The sequence below is a fragment of the Pyxicephalus adspersus genome, chromosome 9, assembly GCF_032062135.1.
Source record: "Pyxicephalus adspersus chromosome 9, UCB_Pads_2.0, whole genome shotgun sequence".
Lineage (NCBI taxonomy): Eukaryota > Metazoa > Chordata > Amphibia > Anura > Pyxicephalidae > Pyxicephalus > Pyxicephalus adspersus.
The window spans coordinates 25,514,370-25,538,376 of record NC_092866.1 but is presented as its reverse complement, the minus strand read 5'-3'; positions in this window follow the sequence as shown (position 1 = coordinate 25,538,376).

Genomic DNA, 24,007 nt, shown 5'->3' with positions numbered 1-24,007 from the left:
TATGGACTATAAACCTATTGGTATGTAGTTACTTGGTAATGACTTTGCTCCCTTTTTGAAAATAGGAACCAAATTGGCCTTACGCCAATCCTCTGGTACCATGCCAGTAGTGTTGGTGTTCGAATTTGGGTTGTCCTTATATTTGACCCAAATTCGAATTCGGACAGACCTGACCGGAAAAAAAACGACATTTGACTGCAAAAATTTGATTGGAAAAATGTAAAAAAAAGTGTTTTTTTTTTTTTAAAGGTTATCCTACAATGACATGATATCTCTAAAGCTACGTACACACGTCAGATTTTTATCGCCCGATAATCGGCATCGGCCAATTATCGGGCGAAAATCTGCCGTGTGTACAGTCGGTGTCGTCCATCGTCCGGACGACCGACCTGCCGGATCCACGGACGATGGACGACAGCCGATCTTAATGAAAGGGAAGGGGAGAGCGCGCAGCGCGCTCTCCCCCTCCCCTCTCCATAGAGCATGAACGGTGCTGTATGTACAGCATCGTTCATGCATCGTGCACACCCTTGTCGTTGGAAAGGATCGTGAAAGATCCTTTCCAACGACAAAAATTGCAAGTGTGTACGCAGCTTTACTCTCTACCACACTGTATCATATTACTGTGCATGTTACAGAGTAAGAGATACTTGCGGGGCATCTTCTCAATGATTGCAGCCAATGATTGCAGCCAAGGCATTCATTGAGAAGAGTGTGTGATCCCCAGGGCACTACAGGTTAATTTACCTGTAGTCCCCTGGGGATTGTAGTGAAACTGCAGACTTCATCTGCAGTTTGGTTCCCACGGTCACAGTGGAAACTTTGCGGTCACAGCTGTGACTGCAGGCGATCCCTGAGCGCTAGAGGTTGACTGGGGACAAGTTTCTCCATTCATCACATCTTGTGCCCTGTGTTCTTGGATAGAGAAACTCAGATCTGATCTTTTTAACATTAACTGTGACATAACTTAACATTAGCTGTGAGCATCAAAGGGTGTAATTTTAGCCTCTTAAACTTATTACCCATTGGAATATATTGTTCAGTGTGTTTGCGTAGAGACAGACTTGAGACATTCCCATTTCTGTTCTGTGTTTGTTTTAGGAAAATATTCTCTCCCAGTCCAATTCAGGCCCTTATTAATGGAAATAATTTTCTCTCCTAAAATTGAATGTTTTTACCTTTCCTGTTTTTGCTTTCTGTTTACAGCTTACATTAAATGAAATATTATGGCCATTGTTACCCAGAATCTCTTTTAAATGTACATTGGTTAAAAGCTCTGCATTTAAAAAAAAAAATAGGTCCAGCAGAGTAGGTATAGCTGGGGTTTCTATAAACTGTACCATAAAATTATCTTGTTTTAAATTCATAAACTTCCTACCATTTGCATTAACTGTAGTGCCAATTTAAGTCCATTTCAGAGTAGTTAAAGTCTCCCATTATTAAAACATTGCCAGATTTTGTAGCCTTTTCTATCTGTGCTAGTAGTTGATTCCTTATTTCTTCCTTAGCACTGAGGGGACTATAGCAGACTCCAATAAATAACTGTGTATGATGCATCCCCCTATTTGACTTTACCAATAATTTCTCAACCTCATCACTAGCTCCATCGAAAATTTGTTCTTTCCCATTCACTTTCATATCACCTCTCACATACAGACAGACACCACCAACTTTTCGTTCAGCCAGGATTTAGTAGTACCAACTAAGTCATAATACTCTTCAATCATTAAGGCTTCCAACTCCCCTAAATAGTTTGCAAGACTTCTAGCATTGGAGAACACGCTCTTTAAACCATTGCTGCCTTTACTAGCACTGTTTGTTTGGTATCAATCCTATTTTTGCTGTATGTATCACTGCTGTGATGTTTGACTGTCACAGAATTTTATTTTCTCTGTTTGTAGTAATAACCATTATTACTGTGAATAAAAGTAAGCACAACAGATTTTTAACTTGGCATACTTTATCCAAAATAGAAAAAATGTTTGCTTCATATATACTTCAATTCTTCCTCAATATAACAATATACCAGAATTTTAACCATTGTCCTGATAATGCCAGATAAAACATGCTAAATAAAATGTCCAATATACATTTTTTAGAGTTTAACTTCATGGTCTTATAACATAGACATAGAAGAAAATATATAAATCTAGGTTTTATCCTAGAACAAATGCAGGGTACTATTTTAAGAAGATCTAAACCCAAACATTTAAATTTGCATAAAATTGCAACCAGGCAGGTTCCTTATTGTTGAAGGAACAGACAACTTCTCTTGCCTGATTACAAATTTTTAATTGCACTCTTGTTCCCGTTCCAATCACCGTGACACCATTTTCTTCCTTCTTCTCCTGCTTTTGACCCTCGGTCATCTTGATTGGCTGGGTGGTAATGATATATCTCCCACGCTGGTGAAAAGGATTTCATTTTGTCCTGGCATCCATAGGGGAAGCTGGGATACACTGGGCATATCGACTTCCTGGTGATCAAGCAGGTATGGTAGAATTCATCTTCTGTCTTTTTCAGCAACAAAGCCCTGCCTGATTCTTAATTCCCAACTTTATTTTCACCTTAAGCTATTAAACATTCCTATCAAAATCTTTTAACGCATAGGGAGGCTAATTCGTTATATAGATAACTGGAGCTTGGTAGAAAGTTTAACAAGTCTGGTGTGTTATGCAGTCCCAACAATCAATAAATATGTAAATAAATGTCACCAAAACAGGGCTTTTATGCACCACATCTTAATATTTGAATGTGGTACATAAAAGACCCGTTTTTTTTTGGTGCCATTTACTCAAATATTTATTTCTAATTTTTTATATACATGTTTATTGCTCTGTGGAATTCAGTGCAAATATCAAACAGGAATCACTGATAAACTTATGCAGAATAGTTTAATGTTCATGTTAATGTTTATCAAATTTTTGTGGACACAGAAAGTAAAGATTATTATTATTATTATTATTATTATTATTATTATTATTAATAAACAGGATTTATATAGCGCCAACATATTACACAGCGCTGTACATTAAATAGGGGTTGCAAATGACAGACGAATACAGACAGTGACACAGGAGGAGAGGATCCTGCCCTGAAGAGCTTACAATCCAGTAGGTGGGGAAATTAACACAAAATAGGAGGTAGTGGTGGGAAGTAGTGACAGTTTCAAAAGACAGAAGAAGATAGGTAGGCAAGTGTGAAAAATCAGGTTTTGAGTGCTCTTTTAAATTAGCAGAACATAGGAGCAAGCCGAATAGGACAGGGAAGACCATTCCAGAGAACTGGGGCAGCTCTAGAAAAGTCTTGTAGCCGTGTATGTGATGAGGTTATGAGTGAGTTGTAGGTCATTGGAGGAGCAGAGAGAGCGGTTGGGGGAGTATTTTTTTCTACCAGCTGAGAAAGGTAAGTGGGACAAGAACTGTGGAGGGATTTGAAGGCAAAGCACAGGAGCTTGAATTTGATTCTAAGGTGAAATGGAAGCCAGTGTGGGGAGCTGCAAATAGATGCAGCAGAAGTGGAGCGGTGGGAAGGATAGATGAGTCTGGCTGCAGCATTCATAATAGATTGCAGAGGAGAAAGCTGGGTTAGTGAAATACCACAGAGGAGGATGTGACAGTAGTCCAGACGAAAGATGATAAGAGCGTCTACAAGGAGTTTTGTGGTGGACAGGGGACAGGTAGGGGTGGGGGGTAAATGAGAGGGCAGAATCAAAGGTGATGCCAAGACATTGTGCCTGAGGGGAGGGACGAACAACAGTGTTGTTAACGGTTAGAAATATGTCAGGGGGAGATTTGGAATTTGAGGGGTGGGGGGTTATGATGAGTTCTGTTTTATCCAGGTTGAGTTTCAGAAATCTGTCAGACATCCATGATGAGATGGCTGACAGGCAGCAATATACCTTATCCAGGACTAAAGGAGACAAGTCAGGGGTGGACAGATAGATTTTATTGTCATCAGCATGCAGATGGCACTATAAGCCAAAGGAGAATATGAGACTACCGAGAGAGAAGGTGTACAGAGAAAAGAGAACTGGTCCAGGGACTGACCCTTCGGGAACACAATGCAACAGGGAGGGGAGTGGTAGAGGAAGAATTACCACTGAAAGAAACTTGAAAAGAGCGCTCAGCCTGATAGGAAGCAAAACAAGAGAGAACAGTGTCACTGATACCAATGGAGCGCATGATTTGTATTAGAAGGGGCTGATCAACAGTGTCAAAAGCAGAGGAAAGATCAAACAGAAGGAGGAGGGAAAAGTTGCCTTGAGACTTAGCTATGATGAAGTCATTGGCCACTTTAGTAAGGGCTGTTTCAGTGGAATGGGCAGGTCGAAAGGCAGACTTTAGACGGTCATAGAGAGAGTTGTTGCTCAGGTAATTGGTGAGTCTTTTGTAGACAAGGCGTTCAAGAAGTTTGGAGACATATGGGAGAAGGGAGATAGGACAGTTGCTAGAAGGTAGGAAGGGGTCTAGTAAGGGTTTCGTCAGGATCGGGAGAATTATAGCAACTTTGAAAATGGGGTATATATCAGTAGAAAGGGAGAGGTTATATAGTTCAGTTAGGATGGGGTCCAGGATGGAGGAATGGGCAAAGAGTGGTTCATAGGGAATTGGGTCAAGTGGACAGGTAGTAGATGGAGATAATGCCAGAAGAGAGGAGACTTCGTCCACAGTAACAGGGCAGAGGGGGGCCAGTGATGATTTACAGGTGGAAGGAGTGGATATGGTTGGAGTGGCCTAGTGAGGAGAAACAATTTGTCTGATTTTGTCAATTTTCTCTCCAAAGTAGGTGGCTATGTCTTGGGCAGTGAAGGTTGTTGTGGGGGGAGCAGGTGTGGGGTTTAGGAGGGAGTCAATTGTTGAGAAGGGGTTGCGTGGGTTGGAAGCTTGAGAGGAAACTACAGCAGAGAAGAAATTTTGCTTGATGACAGTGAGCTTAGTGTTAAAGCTTTGTAGCTTGGCGTTGTAGCCCATGAAGTCAGCACTGAGGCCAGATTTTCTCCTCTTGCGCTCAGCTGCATGAACAGCCTTTTGTAGCTGTTTGGTGTGATTGTTGTGCCAGGGTCTGGGGTTGGCAGGGCGGGGGTAGCGAAAGGTGGCAGGGGCAACTTTATTCAGAGCCAAGGAAAGAGAGTGGTTTAACTGGGTGGCAGCCTCATCTGGGGAGGTGATTTTGGAGAGAGTGAGGGTTGGGGACACAAGGCAGTTTGAGAATAGGTTGTGGTCAAGGTTACGGATATCTCTCTGCCATTGACCAGGTCTGGGGTGTGGCAAAGGGGGGCAAGAGTTCGATAGGTTGAAGGTGATAAGATTGTGATCAGAAAGGGGAAATGGCGAGTTGTCAAGGAGGGTGAGGTAGGAGAGTTTGGAAAATACAAGGTTCAAAGTGTGTCCAGCGATGTGTGTGGGGCCATTTATGTTCTGTGTGAGTCCAAATGAGGAGGTAATGGAGAGCAGTTAGGCTGAGGAAGGATGGTTAGGCTTACCCACTGCAACATTAAAGTCATCCAGGATGAGGGTGGGCAGGTCATGGGAAAGAATGTGTGGGAGCCAAGAGGCAAAGTTATCCAAAAAATGTGATACTAGGCCGGGGGGGGAGCGATATTAATGCGGATTAGTTGCAGGCAGATGAAGAAGGTACATTCATCAGTGAAGTGTGTAGAGGATGATGATGATGATGATGATAACTATGATGTAATTCCCTGGAATAATTCCCATTGCACTTATAATTTTGGCACTTAAGATTGGGGAACATGACCAGGGTCCCCACATGACCTAGCCCATTGCTTAACCTCCTGGGGGTTACACTGATGTCTAGATTTCTGTACCAAAAGCGTTACACTGTTTTTCATGAAATTTGTTTTTTTACATTTTAGACCTGTAAGTTACAGAAATATGTCCGAACAAGGGTCTAGTAGATATCATGAATATAAAAAAAAGTTTGAAACACACAATCATGTAAAAAAAAAAATGTACTTTTAATCAAATCCTATCCTATTTTTGTTTGCATAGAAATTTTTGTTTATATTGTGGGTTTGTAATTCTTAGGATTAACTCCCGGGTATGATAATTATATTTATTTATTATATTAAAATCATAAATTATAATATAATACATAAATATAAATAATAATTTTAAACAATAATGAAATAATAGACAACAATGTAATCTAAAAATAAAATTAAAAATGTACTTTTATTTTTATTTCATGTTGTGTGGTGTTTTTGTACTGTAAAAACCATTTAAAAGCAGATTACATTGTAATTTGCTTTTAAATTTCCCTCCCTGACACACCCCCATACATCACCAATCACATCACCCAGAAGATGACTCATCCTCCGAGTGATGTGGGGGGGGGGGGGGATTTCCCTGCCCAGCTCACACAGACACAGAGAGAGACGCTGGAGGCTGCTGCTGCTGGCATCTCCGGAGAGATGCACAGCACAATGTAGGATTTCTGCATTGTGCTTCACATCTCACTGCAGATGCCAGCAGCAATAGCAAATCTTTTATTGCTGCAAGAGGAGCTGCGGACACTGGGTAAGTATTTCCTTTCAGTTGTAATCCGATTGTCATACAATGTATGACAATCGGATTGCAATATAACATTTGTGTACATTTAACCACCTGCTGAGAAAAACTCGGGGTTAACCATAATTGCAAAAGTTTTTACCCCGAACATGCTCGGGCTTAACGGCCAGGTGGTTAAAGTGCTTTGGGCCATGAATATGGATTGTTTTCCCTTGAAGATGGATTCACCACAAACTTCCAGTATTCAAATTTAGAAAAGTGAAATTTAGATGAAACTAACTTGGCTTGGCATTTTTTAACACTCCTAATGCTGTGCACATTATTTAACCCATGCCAGAAGACTTAAAAGAAACAATAATAGGAAGGACTGAAGACCCATCACCCTCACTCGGGGCAGCTTGGTGCAGCCATAGTAACATGAAATTAAAGCTGTTGTATAGGACAGAGAGAGTGGACAAACAGTATAGAAAGATTACATTTACCAAACAATTGTTTCCTATTGTTAATCACCCTTGTGCTTTTTTGTGTTATTAGGGTTTTTTTTGCTTTTTTTTTCTGTTAAGCCATTCATTTCTGGGGGATAGATAGATAGATAGATAGATAGATAGATAGATAGATAGATAGATAGATAGATAGATTGGCATGTTTCAAGCATAGAATTATCTCCTCATGGTTCTTTTTTTTTGAGCTTTGAAAGTGTATACACCACGTCTCATTATATCACCTCCTCCTCCTAGAGTAAAAACCTAACCAAACTGATGCCTAATGGTTCTTCAGCTAGCCAGTTTTTACACAACTGTATCTAAAATTTGGTGGTTTCATTTTGTTTTGTAGGAAATACTAGTACCTCTTGATGTAAACGTGCTGATGTTAAAGCTACCTGAAAAGCTTTGTTTAACTTTTTAATTAATAGTGAAAATCTCAACCACATATGAAATGCAATATAGCCTGTCACTAGGGATTCTCTTAAAATTAAAAGTAGCATTGGCTTCCCCACAATTTTTTAGAAACCTGGATTTTCTAAAGCTGTGAGTGAGTCAAAGTTTACAGAATGTGTTTATCTTTAACGGAGAGAAATGGTACTACATTTTGTTGATGACATGTATGGAGCAAGGGCAAGCAGCAGACAAGCAAAGTTAGGAACCAAGCCAGGGGTCAAGTAATAGGAATCCATAGAATAGTCTTTGATGATATGGGGGTCACCGAAGACACATGGGAACACAAGAAGCAACAGGAGGCATGGGTGACACCAGCAGTCGTCGAAGACACAGGGGAAAAACTCATAACACAAATTCTGCAGTTGTGATTCTTAGATTCTACATTCTGGCACTCAAAGAAGGTTCCTACATCAAATCCATCTGTCATCTCAACTTTGTGTGTCTGCTATCTGAATTATATGACAGCTCAGAAGATCACTGATCAAAGCTGGGAGCTGGGTCAGAACTTAATTAATTTGAAGTTCTTCTTGGTTTCTAAGGTACAGGGCCAGGGCATAAATTTCCTTGGTTCTCTAAAACAATTTCCAAACATTGAGATCACATATTGATTATCTAAATATTTCTGTCTCCTGTCGCTTCCATAATTCATGTCTCTGTGCCTTATCTGGTAGTACTGTAATGAAACAAAACTGATATGATTTTGAGTAACTAGTTCAACTATGTGAGCAGTATGATATCAATATTAGAGGACCACCACTCCCTACCATGTACTGTAAAAGACTGATTCAAATTTTTATTAATTCTCTGTCAATATTAGCAGAAAAGAGACAAGGGCGGTAGCTTTAGCTTGTGGATGATATAGTGTGGACCTGGACAAAAAAAATCATGATTCATCTTTAGATTATCTGGATGATTAAATTGCATCCTCCTAAAATTATGATATATTATTCCATAAACACACATAAGCCTTGCTATATTGATTACCAGGTCCATGGACATCGGAGGACATTGAAATCTTCAGGACAGAATCAGAGGAAACCCTTGGATAGAAGGTACTTCAAAATGTCATCTCTGGTTAATCAAGATTGATGTTGTAAAGAAAGAACAATTGCACACAGTTATCTAAGGGGAATGACAGAGATAATGCCAACAGCTATATTCTTGTATGCTTTAGCCCAGTGGTGTCCAACCTTTTTTCATTTGGAGGCCACTGTTGACCGTGAGATAAAACTAACAGGCCACAATGCAAACATTAAAGATGTATGTTTAAAACAGTTTTAATTTAAAATGAAGTTTAGTTGAAATGTTTCTAGTTACCGTAAAAATGCATGCACCAAATAAAATAAATGACAAATCAAGAATTTCTGCACCCACCATTTGATGCTCATTTTATTAATGAAAGATACAAAGCTATCAGAAAGTGCTGGCCAGTCAGATTTTTCTCCCCGCTCACCATTTCTGTACCAAAGAGCACAAACTGCACCATACAATGCTTCCTGTCAGTTATAGGGAGCTGCTAACCTTTTTTATACCCCCAAATCTCTGCAATGGATACTTTCAGAGAAATGCAATTCATTTGACAGATAGCCATAGGGGACATGTACTTACTACTACATCTTCATGTAGGTCCCTACAGCTCCCCACTCCTGAAAAATTAGGGTTTACAGAAGGTAAGTGGCCAGCTATGTGACGGGGTAGCGTGGTATATTAGGTATAGTTGTTTTATCCTGTTATGGCGCTGCAGAAGTAAAATTTTAGGCGGGTTAGCCCGGAGTCGCACTCGGTATTACCGCTAGGGGGTTAAAGAGAAACTGGGGTTCAGAGAAGGTAAGTGTCCAGCTATGTGTAACAGGCACCCCACCAGCTGCTTAGTCCCTCGCAGCACAGCATCTGCAGATTTGACTCCAGGCAGTAAGTGGTACTGAATGTCTCCCACTATCCAGGGTTCTAAGGTATAAGGAAGGGGTAACCACACCTCAACCTCACTGTCTAAACACAGCCTTAAAATTTTGTAAATGAGCAAGTATATATTTGGGGTACCACAGTACAGAGAAAACTGACAGTACTCTAATAATTGTTGCCATGGAAATGGTCCCCAGGGGTCCCTAACTTAATTTGGGGACCCTGATCTTGAAAATGCCCCCCTTTAATGTAAAAATATTCTTGTTGTTAGGATTTTATGTTTGTGACCCCATATCTGGCAACTTGTTATGTTTAGGGGTCCCCTGTTTACCCTGAAAATTTCACATTTCTATGAGAATCAAAAAAAGAAATTTGAAGGTTTATACATGGGGATAATGACAGAAGCATGAACACAGACGCAGCTCTCATGCTGCAGCTAGGATTATTTCACAGTACAAGGTGCACGGGGAACAGCCAGAGCTGATTGCCAGGTCTATAGAACAGGCCCACTCTAAGGGAACTAACACTGAGCATGCTCAGGAAGCTCCCCCTCCTGGTAGCCCAATTTAATAGAGAAAAATAGGAGATGTGCACGTCCCATCCCCCGCAAGACAACAAGAAGAGAAAGCAGAGCGGGAACGGGCAGAGGGCTGGATTTGGCAGCTCCGTGGACCGGATGTAGCCCACGGGTCGTGATTTGGTCACCCTTGCTGTAGCCCAATATTGTTTTATGTATTTTCTCTAGTTAAGCAACTTTGATAGAGAAATTACAAGAAAATCCTCTTTAAAAGAGTCCTTTTTATTAAAACAATCACATTGTACTCATCCCACTGGAAATGCAGCAATTCACCCTCATCCATGCCAAATTCTTTCTCATCATTTCATGTCCTTAGATGTGGTCATGGTGTATTGAGAAGCTCACTACTTGGACCGGTGACAATGTAGCTTGCATGTCGAAAGATGAAAATGCAAGTAGGAAAATGTCAGTACTTACTTTTAAAATGAGAGTGGCACATAGATTACATTTATCCTCTCCCCTCTTTTCTCATTTTACAGATATCCGCACTACCTGCTGGGGAAGTCTTTTTCGTGTATATGTAGAAATAAATTACATATACCACACATAATTTAGAAGTAAACTATTTTATTACAGCTAAGACATTTGCAATAGGAAGAGTAGAGATTTAATCTTTACCTAAAGGTAAATGTTGATTTGTGACAGTTTTTTTTAAGATTCTGAAAAAAAAGATGTAAAAAAAGATGTAGGAAACTAGATATTTTTCTAATGTTGCTTACTTAAATTTACAACAACCCATAATATACCCTCGTTCTAGGATTTATGCATTTTCAACTTTTCACATCTGATTCAGGTTATGTTCAGTAAAAGGAGGATACACAAAATGTAGTGAATTATCCCACAGCTTAACTTCTCATTTATTTAGGCACAATCATAATCCCATACACAACTGCCCCTTGTAATTTTGTTACATACTATGTATAGACCCCTGTTGCAAATATAAATACCATAATAATTGATTTTTAGGATTTCTTGTTTGTAAACTGAACATTTCCATTTTTTTCAAGTTCCACTTACTTTATTGGTTTTGTTGCCCACCCCTTTAGTTGTTGAACCCCTTTTTATGTGATGTCAAAAAATCATTTTAATTGTGTGTACTTTCTCCAGCCTTAGAGAGCTTTATTAACTCATGCCCAATATTGGAGGGACCAATCAACCTACTAGTGTGTTTTTGGGAGGAAACCTATGCAAACAATATGGGCCTGATTTATTAAAGCTCGCCAAGACTGGAGAGGATATACTTTCATCAGTAAAGCTGGGTAATCCAGCAAACCTGGAATAGATCTGGTCCAGGATTGAAATAATTTGCTCAACCTATTCAAGGTTTGCTGGATCATTCAGCTTCACTGATAAAAGTGAATCATCTCCACTCTTTTAATAAATCAGGCTCAGGGAAAAAATATGTGCTTTATGCAGATAGTCAAGGTTGCCATTATCAAGGTCCTTCTGTTATATCCATCTATTACACTTTACTTATAATTTTGTATCTTTCGCAAAAAAGGGATTTTTTTTAATGTACTACATTATTGTTAGTTATATTGATAAGAACTAGGCTCAATGTTGATCCCTGTGTTGTGCCACTGTTAATATTTACTTATTCCACCCATTCTTTCCCTTAAGAATGCAGATTTTTTTTATATAAAAAAGAACATTTTCCATAAATTTGATTTTTTCTTCTGTAACAGCTTAAATTTACCAATTATTTTTTAATACCCATGTGTGTAAACCAAGCTTTTTTTCCTACTTACTTTTTATGGTTTATTCATCAATATATTACCTTTATGTAAAACCATTTCTTTCTGTTTTTTAATGGAGGGAGCCCTACTTTGAGACTTTTCTCTTGTAAAGTGTAAAGAGTTTTGTAGAATTGATAAATGTAATTATTTTCCAATAGCAGTGCGCTTGTCACATCCTTTCTGACCTTAATCCAATCACTTGCTTTAAACTATCCCTAGACAATGGGCTCAAAAACCATAGGAAATTTATTCTGGCTCTCCTCTGCTCAGAAGACCCATCTTTCTTTTGTTGTTTGTTCACCGATTTTACACTTGGGTACATTTCAACAAAAGGACAGAAAGTGGCTTTGCTGCAGTGATGATCAGTCTGCACGCTTGAAGCCACAATCAAGACTTTGGTGAAAAAAGCCTGCAGAACTTCTTATAGCAACAGAGCTGAAAGGAAATTCTAAGAAGCTATTTTCTTGAAATGTATTTAGTGATTTTCTTATCAGGAAGACCTAAGAATAATGGCGGACAATGGGGAGTACTATTAAGTCTTTTGCCATTTTATAGCTTTTTAAATAAAAAATTCTAATCAGTAATATATTCTGAACACACCATTGTTAAAACAGTTCATTCACTTTCATTCTGGGTAAGGTAAAAAGCAAAGCAAATATAAAATCTCTCTTGTTTGTGCAGCAACTAAACCAGGGCTTTAGCATTTACATTTTCTCAACGTTTTCATGACCCATACCTTTCATTCATCTTGATTGGATCATTCCTATTTTCAGCTTTTACGGGGTATTTTCTAGTAAAAAATCCAACAAAAATTGTTGTATTTTCAGTACCACACACATCATACTATTTTATGATCTATTCTTCTACAAAAAAACATTATTTTTGACTTTATATTTGACGTTATGGGCATGGTATGGGTTTTTATTGTTGAATAATAGATTCTGCTTTGTTTTGACCTTCCATGGCCATCTGGCAAAGCTCAATGGTAGTTCTAATGTGTGGAAACACCTTAAATATTTAGGTAGCGTTTAAGTAGAATCCCATACAATGAGAAGAAATCAAAAACGTCACTGGTGCAAAAAAACGTAACATTTTTTTTATAGTTTCAAACATCAAATGCCTGGCATGGCATTATTGCTTGGTACAGGCAAAAACCAGTATTCTTGGGTTCTGCTCTAATTTCCCTCCACCAATCATTTTTTTTTATTAAACTGTTTGTTGGCGATACATAATATGTTCTAAATGTCAATTTTTATGAAATAATTTGTTTTCAATGTAACTTCAGCAACAGCACCCCAAGTAGTCATTCTTAAAGAAAATAATAATGCCTTGGATGGGTTTCTAGTATTTGCAAGAAACAAAGCACGCTTCAAAAGAAATGAGTGTCACATTTCCTAAAAGAAGTGCCAGCTTGGGTTAATGTGTGAATCATATTGCCCTAGCGTAAATCAGAGTTTTTTTGGCACTTGAGATACTGAATCCTCTGCACACCTCTATTCATATTTGTAGGAAACTTATGCATAAAATGGGGACTCCTGCTTTGCATTTATTGCAATACATTTTCAAACTCCTCCACTATGCAAAATATAATATGAAGCATACAAACATAGGTTTGTTTGGTCACTGACCTGCAAAATACAATAGAAGTGGATTGGTATTTGTGCTCTAAAACAAATAGTGAACATATATTTAACATTTCCGGTGTTAAAAGGATGTGACTACATGTTAATAATAAACATACTGATTTAACCCTTAGAGAAGGTTTTCTCAACCAGGTGTTCTGTGGAACCCTAGGGTTTTGTGAGAACCCCAAAGGATTCAGTTGCATAGAAGGAAGAGCTGCATGGAAGATTTAGGAAGTGGCTGCTAAAGCCAATAATTGACTGTCAATGTACGGGATATGCCTGTATAAGGGGTCATGTGATCACTCAGCGTCTTGGGTGCTCTCTAGAAGTGTGGGTTTTCTAGGTGACAGTTTCCTGTTTGGCATGACATGTCCTGAAGTCTTCTGTGTTGCATTCTTCCCATTCTAAGTAACCAGTGGTCCATCTATTTTTTTTATTGGCATCCTATCTGACTTTATTCATCCTGCTCCTCCTCTCTTTCATTAGTAGCTGGAATATTTGGCGCTGTTTAGGGTTTGATCTGACATCTTGTATTCCTCCGAGATTTAGAGGGTGGGATACTGTGTTATTATTTTGTACTGTAGACTTTTTTGGTATTGTAGTATGATTTAGTACTGCATTATTTTTGGTACTGTAGTGTGAAATTGTACTTTGGTATTTTGTGGTAACCATCTTGCAGCTGGACTTGTATGTAGACTTGGTAAACATGGCTGCTTTTTGCTGGCTGGCTTAGCATGTAGGTGCTATGGAGCACTGGTTAGAGCAAATGTGTAAAAATGTATGTGAATTACAAGTGCCTTTACCTTACGACTTTCTATTGCTGTTAAAGGGTGCTGACTTCGTGTGTGAGGCCATTTGTTATCAATCTATCATAGAGCAGTGCATGGTTGGTAGAAGGAAAAAGACAAAAGTTTCAGCAAAAGGCTGCCAGTTAAAGGTTGCAACAGCTTGTTTGTTCAAAATAAATTGTTTTAGTTGTACAATAAACCTAAAGGTAGGTCAAAATTTCATAGTTTTGATAAAACTCATTAATCCTTAACATATATCTGATATATATCAGATTGTCTTATCACAGTGATTGTTTGCCCCCTCCTTTTGCTAGGTAGGTTTCCTGGTCATAGTAAACAGGGGAACCAATCACAGGGGAGAGATGTTATCTTGCACCCAAACACTGGAATTGGCACTCAGTGTGGTGGGTTATTAAACAACGATAAATATCAGGGAAATGAGAGGATAAGGTAGGGAAAGTAGTCTGTCATGGAAAAGTAGCCTTTGTCTTTCAAGCCTGAATCTTGAGTGGGTGGGCCTAAAATAGCTCAAGGGGCCCAGAGGTCCGTCAAGGTGTCTGTTGGGGAAGTGAATCCCATGTGAGCCTATGATAAGACAGGGACCCGCCAAGTGCTATAATATTCAGGACTAAGTTGTTACACTCCAACTGGAGGATCACTATGATCTATTTTCCACAGAGGAAACATAGGACTGGGAATTTGCCTGTTGCCTTGTCTAGAGGATGACAGTAGCAAAAGACCTATTGGCACCCTTTGTGGGGTTCCTTGTACTTCAGATCACGAGCTAACTATTCTAATATTCTGCACTCCATTTCTCCCTCCTGCTGATTGCTTTTTTTCCAATAAAACACCTATACCCATTGCATGAGCCCATGTGTATTTGTAGCCCCACCAGAAGGGAGAACCTACAGAAATTCAGCCACTCCTAATGCTAAACTAAAAACACATATATGAACAAAATAGGCAGGCCTTAGTGCAAAGGCAGAAGACTTTGTGGTCTTCCTAAAAATGGGTGTTTGGTCTTCTAGAAGGTCTTCTAGAGGCAGAAAACCTCATCTGTGAGGGGGTCTTCCATAAAGAATTAGTGGTGTTTCAAAGCAAGGGCAAAAGGCCTTGGGGGAGGGCTTTTCATAAGACAGAGATAAATCTATAGGTTGATTTGAGGAGGGAGATGAAATGGTAGTGGGTTTACATGAGATGAAGAAATTCAGAATTTAGAAATCAGAATTATTGAAGGTGCTGCAGTGGAAAGAAATACAGAATCAACAGTGACAACAGCAGTACCACCACTCAGTAGAGGACAGAGTGGAATAAGGTTAGGATAATACAGTATAGGAGAAAGAAAATTGAGTAAATTTGTTAAAACACCTAGGGGTGCCACATATTGGAGGTCTACCTTTACTTTTTGTAGCTTGCTGTTCAGTCACCATTAATATTCTACCATAAGGAATACACAATGTCCATGATCATTCTTACTGCAGTACAATTCCTGCATACTGCGGTGAATGGGATATTGTGTATTCTTGGTCACATGATTATGTAGCGAGGAGATGGTTATTGAGCATTTTACTGTTGAATGGTATAGACCATAAAGTCCCTAAAGGTGGGTGTGTTCACCAGAATATAAGGCAGCAGTTTCGGATAGATGAGATAGACATGGTAATGGTTAGGGCTGTGTATTTTTCAGTTTTTCAATTCCAAAGGATGAAAGATGGAAGACTGGCTGCTGCTGTATAGTGTTACAGTACAATAAAGAATGGTCAGCGTTCAAGGTCAGAGCCCTTCCTTTACGGGATCTCTATGCTTTTGAATGTTTGGCAAATTGCAAAACATCTTTTAGTTCTACCACACGGCACTAATTATTATGATAAGGTCTTGTTTTAACAATTTGCTATTACTCCACATATTGAAGTATTGAAAAGAATTGGTAATTTACTGGACATGCCCTCAAAGAAAGAGTTTTGTTGGATTTACAAATTGGACATAAATTGAACCTTTGTATTCAAAATGTGTCCTACAGGTTACATGCGTCTTATACTGGCAGCACTTATTTGTCTGTGGATGTTTGCACAATTAGTTTGCATACAAGAGAAGCAATCTATTCTTATTTACTGTAGTTTCCATATTTTTACCTACTTTGAGCTGTGACAACTGATTATAATCTGTTGTCACAGATCAGAGCAAATAAAAATATGGAAACTACAGTGGGGAACAATTTTTTTGTTGTCTTTCATTTTTAAGCTTATTTACACTAAAATAGGTATGCTGATTCTGAAAGTGCCGTTAGTTTTCTTCTATCATGTCAGTTTTTTTCTCTACTGCTTATAATAATGCGATTACTGTAGTGTGGATTTGTATAGGCTATTCATTTACATGCTAGACAGTGTGGTCAGAGGTTGTGCGCTGCTCTACGTAGTGAATAAGCAAAATGTATTTTTACACTTACACAGGTATTTTGTTTCTTTCAGATCATCTCTGGCTCTGCTGTGTCTCGTCGTAAGTGCTAAAACAACCCTGATTCATTTTGTTATATCTGTGGCAATTTCACCATTCCCAGTTAAAGGGCGAAAATCAGCACATTTGTAGAGCAAGCCTGTTTGGCTTATTTCAAAGTTAAACTTGGTGATCAAGATAAGTCTTGGGCCCCTCATAAGGTGTGCAAACAGTGTGTCGAGGCTTTACAGATGTGTACAAAGGGAACACGTGAGAAGATGCCATTTGGTATTCCTATGGTTTGATGAGAGCCAGGAGATCATTTCAGTGACTGGTACTTTTTATAGTGAAAACTTAAGGATATAACAAGAAAAATAAATGTTACATAGAGTATCCAAGTCTTCCATGGGCTATACGCCCAGTGGCTCATTCAGATGATATCCCAGTGCCGGTTTCCATTACACTACCCTCTCTTGAAGAACATGATTATGGTGATGAACTAGGTGATAACAATGATAAAGAGTTTGAAATTTAAGAGGACACTGTAAGGGATTTGATCAGCATGAATTGCGTGATTTGGCATGTGATTTGGGAGGCTTCAGAACTCCTAGCATCAAGACTGCGTGAGAAAAACTTACTTGAAAAAGGAACGGTATCGTACTTTCCAATCAGAGAAATTGCATTTCTGCAGTACTTTAGAACTGACAGTGGCTTTGTGTATTGCCATAACATACCTAGTTTAATGGGGGAATTGGAAATTCCAATCTTTAACTCAACTGAATGGTGAATATTAATCGATAGCTCAAAGCAGAGTTTAAAGTGTGTCCTCCTTCACAATGGCAATATATTTGGGTCAGTCCCAATTGGCCATTCAGTTTCTCTTTGTGAAGAATATGCAGACATAAAGAGAGTCATTGAGTTGTTGCAATATCACCAAAACAATTGGGTGTTAACCTTAAAAATGGTATGCTTTCTTCTTGATCAGCAATGCGGATACACCAAGTATCCCTGTTATCTGTGCATGTGGGACAGCAGAGCTCGTGAGAGGCATTGGGTGGAAAGGAATTGGTCTCCAAGATCCAAACATTCCACATGAGATCTACAAGATCTATAAGATCTAACTCTACAAAAAATGCGTTCACCGGTGTTATTTTATCAAGTGGTCTTAGGCCTGAAGTGACTAGAGCAGCAGCCAAATTTACTAAGAAGTGTTTGCTCTGTTCCTGGTAGGAAGACTGGATAAGCTTTTTCCAATAGCTCCTGCATTTGCTCTGCATATTTAAAATAGCCATTCTAAAATGGGGGACGTGATCTGTCATTAATTGGTGCATCTTGAAATTAAAAAACTGTGACCAGGTAGGTCCTTTTTTTGCAGAAGGGACAGGTAATATCCCTTTCTGAAGGAAAATAAACATACCTGTCTGGTCCCATTTTGTAATGTTAAATATAGGGATGAGCGAGAAGTCCTCTGCCAGTCTCGCAAAAATTTTCTCGAACTTCCCATGGACCCACAAAATTTCATTGAATCGATTTCGCCGACCCATTTGAGGTTCGAGAAAATTAAAGCATGATTCCCATGGCTGCATTCATTCATGAGCACAGCTGTGGGAATCCTCCGGTTAGTGTGCGATCCCCGGGCACTAGAGTTTAAATGAAGACAAGTCTCCATATTCATCACCTCTAGTGCTCTGTGATTGGCTGAGGAAAGGAAAATCCTGATTACGCTTCAATCATCACAGGATGATTCCCACGGCTGCATTCATTGATGAGCACAGCCGCGGTACTCCTCCTGTCAGTGTGACTCATCACAGGATGATTCCCATGGCTGCATTCATTCATAAGCACAGCCGCGGGACTCCTGTGTTCCTGGATAGAAAATCTCTATCCAAGAACACATATTACAGTTCTGGTAGGGCTGCATGAGCAATCAGGGGAGTGGAGCTGTCTATTTTTTCCTTTGACGTAAGATCTCCTGAAGGACTAGCTGGTTTGCATTTTGAACCTTCAGTGCAAAGTTGATTCATCTATGTCATGTTCTACGGATAGTGTATAGATCCATCAAATACAATAAGACCTTATGCATGCATTTTACAGTACCCATCTGTACTAAACAGTTTTTTTGTTTTCCTATTCCAAAAACCTTTAATATAACGTTATTCTTAAAAAAATTAGAAATAAAAATAAAAAAGTATGTCAATTGTATGCAGTCTTCTGCTGTAATCTCATTAAGCATGTAAAATCATCTATTTATAATTCTCTGGAAATTACAAATATGTTTTCTCCTTTGATTTCACCAGATTTACAATTCATCCCCTTACTGCATCGAGCAAATATTTGATATGCATTTATGCAGAAGAACACATTGTTTTGATTCTTAATTAGAAGTAAGGACCCCTGGGAGTGAAAAACTCCAAGATACATTTTTACTTTGCAATGTATATGTCTTTCCAAGGCAGTTGAAATCTGTTGGGATATTTCTGGTTTGATTATGTAAATAATGTCTGTGCAGAAAGGAATCCTTTTTACTGTTACAACTTTTTTTTTTTAGATAAAAGGTGCCCATGTGGGCACAGAGCAGTCTGTCACAGCAAATGCAAACTACAGGCTGGTGAGTCTGATAGGAAAAAATGGACAATATATATACTATATAATAAAATAAGCATGCAAGAAAAAATATGTGTGCGGTATGGAATGTACTGATGGATACAGTAAGCATTAATGAAAGTACAGCTCAATGTACAGAGTGAACTACTGTGCATTATAGTGTACAGTGGAGCAGTGTACTGTTTATTAAGCCCTGCATAGAGTGGGAAATTACATAATACAGGTAGTCCCAGGGCTAAGGACATCCGACATACGGACGACTCCTAGATATGAACGGGGCTTCCCTGCTTGCTCCTGTGCAGGACAGAGGCTTGGAGGGGCTGTTTGCATGAATTGTAGAAATATTTTGCTAAACACAGCTAAAACTGAACTCTTCGGCAAGCTCTTGTAACTCTTTAATGACCAAGACAAACTCTGCAGTTGTTTCTTTTTGCATATCAAAGAACAGCTTGCTCCAGAAGTTAATGAATGGCTTTTTTTTTTGTGATTAGGATTTTATACAATAACTGACACTATGCTGTCTAATATTATGTTGAGACAAACATATGTCCTAATTGCATTTAATAAAATAATATACCTGTTCCGACTTACATACAAATTCAACTTAAGAACAAACCTACAGTCCCTATCTCGCATGTAACCCGGAGACTACTATACATGCTGCAAAGAATGGTTTACAGACCTGACTAATGTGCAGTGCAGCATAACTACTGAGAGCTGCAGCGTGAAGCATACAACATACACCTTAGTGTCAGATTAAAGTGAGTGCAGTATAGAACATGCAGCACACTGTGAAGAGTGGAGTGCTTAGTAAAGAAGAATTTATGGAGTGCATAGTGCAGAATAGTGTGGAAAATATACAACACAGTTGAAAGTGAAATCATATTTATCACTTTTAAATTTTCATAAGGAGGGACAGCTATAAAAATGGGCATTATGGCATGCCAAAAATATCTAAGTTGCTGTACAGTATCTAGTTTATACATTTGCTACAATCCTTGTGGGACAGTGTCAGCCATAGACTCCTTCATTGACGGACTCCCAGAACCTACCTCATTAGCAAACCCCCAATGCCGACCTCCAGTAAAATGACAACTTCACACTTTATACGTTAGTGATAGACCTCTTTTTCTTACCTCATTGCTAAATCCTACTATAGCCCCTCAGTGCAGACCTTAATGACAAACCTCCAGTGACAGACCCCTGGTGCAGACCTTGGTGACATACCCCCAGTGCAATGTTTTAGTAACAGTCCCATCACTAACAGACCTCCAGTCCAGATGTTAGGGAAAGACGCTGTTGTATGCTTGCAACTAGTGACATAATTTTACTGATATAGATAGATCTGATTCTGAATCTATGATTAGGGCATAGGGATGGTAATTATAATTTAAAGAGAAAAATGATTATCTAAGGTTTGTGTAAATATATGTACTAATTAATATGTGCACATATATACCTGCATACACCCCTGGATAGATAAATGTATAAATATAGTGGGAACATTTACAGCAGAATGATGTGTCACCAGTGCTGGTGATAGTTATATAAGTTCTTAAAGAAATCATCATGGGTGCTAAGTTTTCTAATGAACTAATTTTTGGATATTAAAAAGGGAAATATTTGTGGGGAATTTGTAATCTGTAATCCATACAGAGTAAGGTGGTATGTAAAAAACCTCGGCCCACCATTTAAAATATCTTTATAAAGTATCAGGGTTTAGCCATTAGAGAAAACTTTTTGCCAAAAAGTGAACACATGCATTTAAATCAGGAGGTAGACAATGAAACTTACCCCACAATTATTATGGGGTGAAAAAGATAGAAAGTTGCCCCAGGTGTAACAGTTCGAGTCAGCTTAAGTTTCTGTGTAGTGATCAGGGGCTGAGTAAGGGCTGTAAGATCAAGTTTGATGGGGGGGGGGTCATGCATCCCAAAGATGGCTGCTCTCCCGGAAGTGTGGGAGATCTCAGGATCCCCCACATTGCCCCTCGAAGTGGTGGCATCCCAGGACTTCCACTGCACCAGTGTAGAGCTGCCAGCTGTGTGGCAAGCTGACAAGTAGTTTCCAATCCCTCCCACCACCACCCGGATTGAGCTGCCCAGTATAATACTTACAGTCCTGTGTCCCGTTCAGGTCGGGGTAGTATAAGGGTCGAAGTAGTATAGGGTAGTACAATAAAGAGAACTTTGAATGGTGGTAAAAAAATACCTGTAAAGGATATCCATTCACATTAGGGTGTATCACACAATAGATGTGATAGAGTTGCCGCTAAGTGACCTATGCAACTTCCGTCAGGAACATCTTGAGAAAAACATAGTATAATATACATATTAGTGATGTTGGATCATGACAACATGGTAACACCGTAACATGATAATCATACAAAAATGTAACAACCCAAAAATCATATAAGAATGTCACAACATATTTATCAATCATGAGTGTGTTGAAATGTGCTGATACATATATCCAGCTGCATTATATCAATCCAGATTGTGTGTCATAGTAAATGATACCCCATCCTATCACGGAAATCTATTAATTCTCAATCCATAAAATACCTTCCAAATAAGTAAAATGTTCAAAAAGGATAATTCCACATGGTAAAATTCAAATTTAAGAGACAATCAAAAGTGTGAGTGTCCCCTAATGTCCCCCCACAGGCCCTTGCACCAAATTATAATCTCACACCAACAGGTGTTGGTCCTAAAATGGGCACAAAATCAAATTTGTCACCAATAGTGTCAGAAGCATCTGCTTCTTTAAATCACACAACTCAATGTGGAGCTGTACAAAGCAAATCTTTTTTAGACATTCACCCCAATCCAAAAAAAATGGGAGCTATCCCCAAGATGGGCCCGATGAATCAATTCACAGTAAGATTACCAATGAACACCAACAATTATTTGTTATAAACCTTTCTCAATATGTACTTAGTGAAACTGAACAGGAAGTATAAGATTGTGACTTTCGGTCCGGTAAATGCATGTGATAAATATGAATTTGTAAAGGATATTCACTTGTTTGCGAGGATTTTATTTTTTTGGGACATTTTTGAAAAAGAACCTTCATGTAATAAATATCGAGATCTAACTATGAACTGTCAGGAATTTGATGCATCAGATTTTAGAACTCTTGGAGATTTGATAGAATTATGGCAGGAAAATGATAGAAGTGTAAGTGAAATGCCACCTAGCCATAAAAGCATAGAGAAAATGGGAATTAAGGACTGTTCAAATGATAAAGGGGGATGTTTTCTCGCTAAATCCACAAAATTTACAGATTTACGCCAAAACCTCCACATTTATGCATTTGTTAAACAAATTTTAAAAGAGGTGAATGATTTGGACAATCACACTATAAAAAATAAAAATCTTTCTAGAATACAGTGGCAAACTCTACATGGCCTGGAATCTAATTCTGGGATTGTGATAAAACCCTCTGGTAAGGCAGGGGATGTGGAGAGGATAGATATATCCCAATACAGAGATATGTGTTGTGAAATTTTGAAAAATATGGAGTGGTATCAATAAATTAATCTTAGTAGAGTTAATTAATTTAATCTGGAGTTTCCAATAATCATCTCACAGGCAATTGAAAAGGAAATTATTGAGAAACATATATAAGACTTTTTGAATGTTAGGTATCCTAGGATGCCCACTTTTTATGCACTGCCTAAAGTATACAAGGAACTGATTAACCCACCTGGTTATCCTATATTCTCGAGCATTGATCTCATTTCAATGAATGTAAGCCACTATGTGAATGTGAATTTGAAACCTTTTGTGTATAGTTTACCTTCTTTTTTGAAGACTACCCCTGACTTGTTGAAAGTATTGGATTGAATAACTATACATGAGGGAACCCTTTTGGTTGGGATTGATATTGAGGCACTATATTCTAGTATACCTCACACAAAAGGATTGGAAGTAGTGTGTTCCTTTCTTATTGAAAGAAGTTAGGATTTGTCTCAACAGTTTGAATTTGTGTTGGCTTTTTTAAGATACATACTGTTGGGTTAGCACAATTTATTTAATATCAGTAATGTCTCACCAACAATAATGCTTTACCAGTATATACTGGTACATGTATACCATATATGAGGTCATCCTAAAGGAATGCAGCATATCCTTTAACTGGCATCCTTATAAGGTAAAATGCTGGTTTAAGGGATGATCATTGGTCAGTACTGGTCAAACACTGGCCATTGTCTCAGTTTCCTGGATAGTTAAAAAAACACAGTGCCATGCTTATTAACTAGTCTTGACCAGAAGTAACTGTATGCAACATGTTTTTTGATCATCTGCCAAGCCATTAATTTGGAAGACTCCTTGGATGAATGCAACTCACTTCTGTAGCTAAGTATTTTTGTTATATGTAACTCTGCATATGTTACTGCATTGTTTTATCTATCTGTCTTTATTATTAAATAGTATATTCTTTCAAGTCTTTGTGTTATCTCTCTTTGTACACTTCAAATTGAACCCATCAATATTTTCATAAACTGTCACAAATTATATCCGTGACATAACACATACTCACCCGAAATGTCTTTGTATTTGATGGTTTGACATTCCTCCAGGTGCAGGGTGTAGCGATGGGGACCACATGTGCCCCCACCTATGCCAATCTGTACCTGGGGGAATAGGAGATGGAACTGTTCTCCAATGACGCTAGGTACGAGTAGGTACATTGATGACGTGTTCATGTTGTGGGCAGGTACAAAAGAATTACTAATTGAAATTATGGAATAACTGGGTAAAAATTCATATGATTTAAAATTTGTAGCATTTGTAGTCAGAGTAGCAGTTCCAGTTTGCCATTTTTGGATATAGAAATTTTTATTAACTTTGATCTCTTCTTGTCCTCAA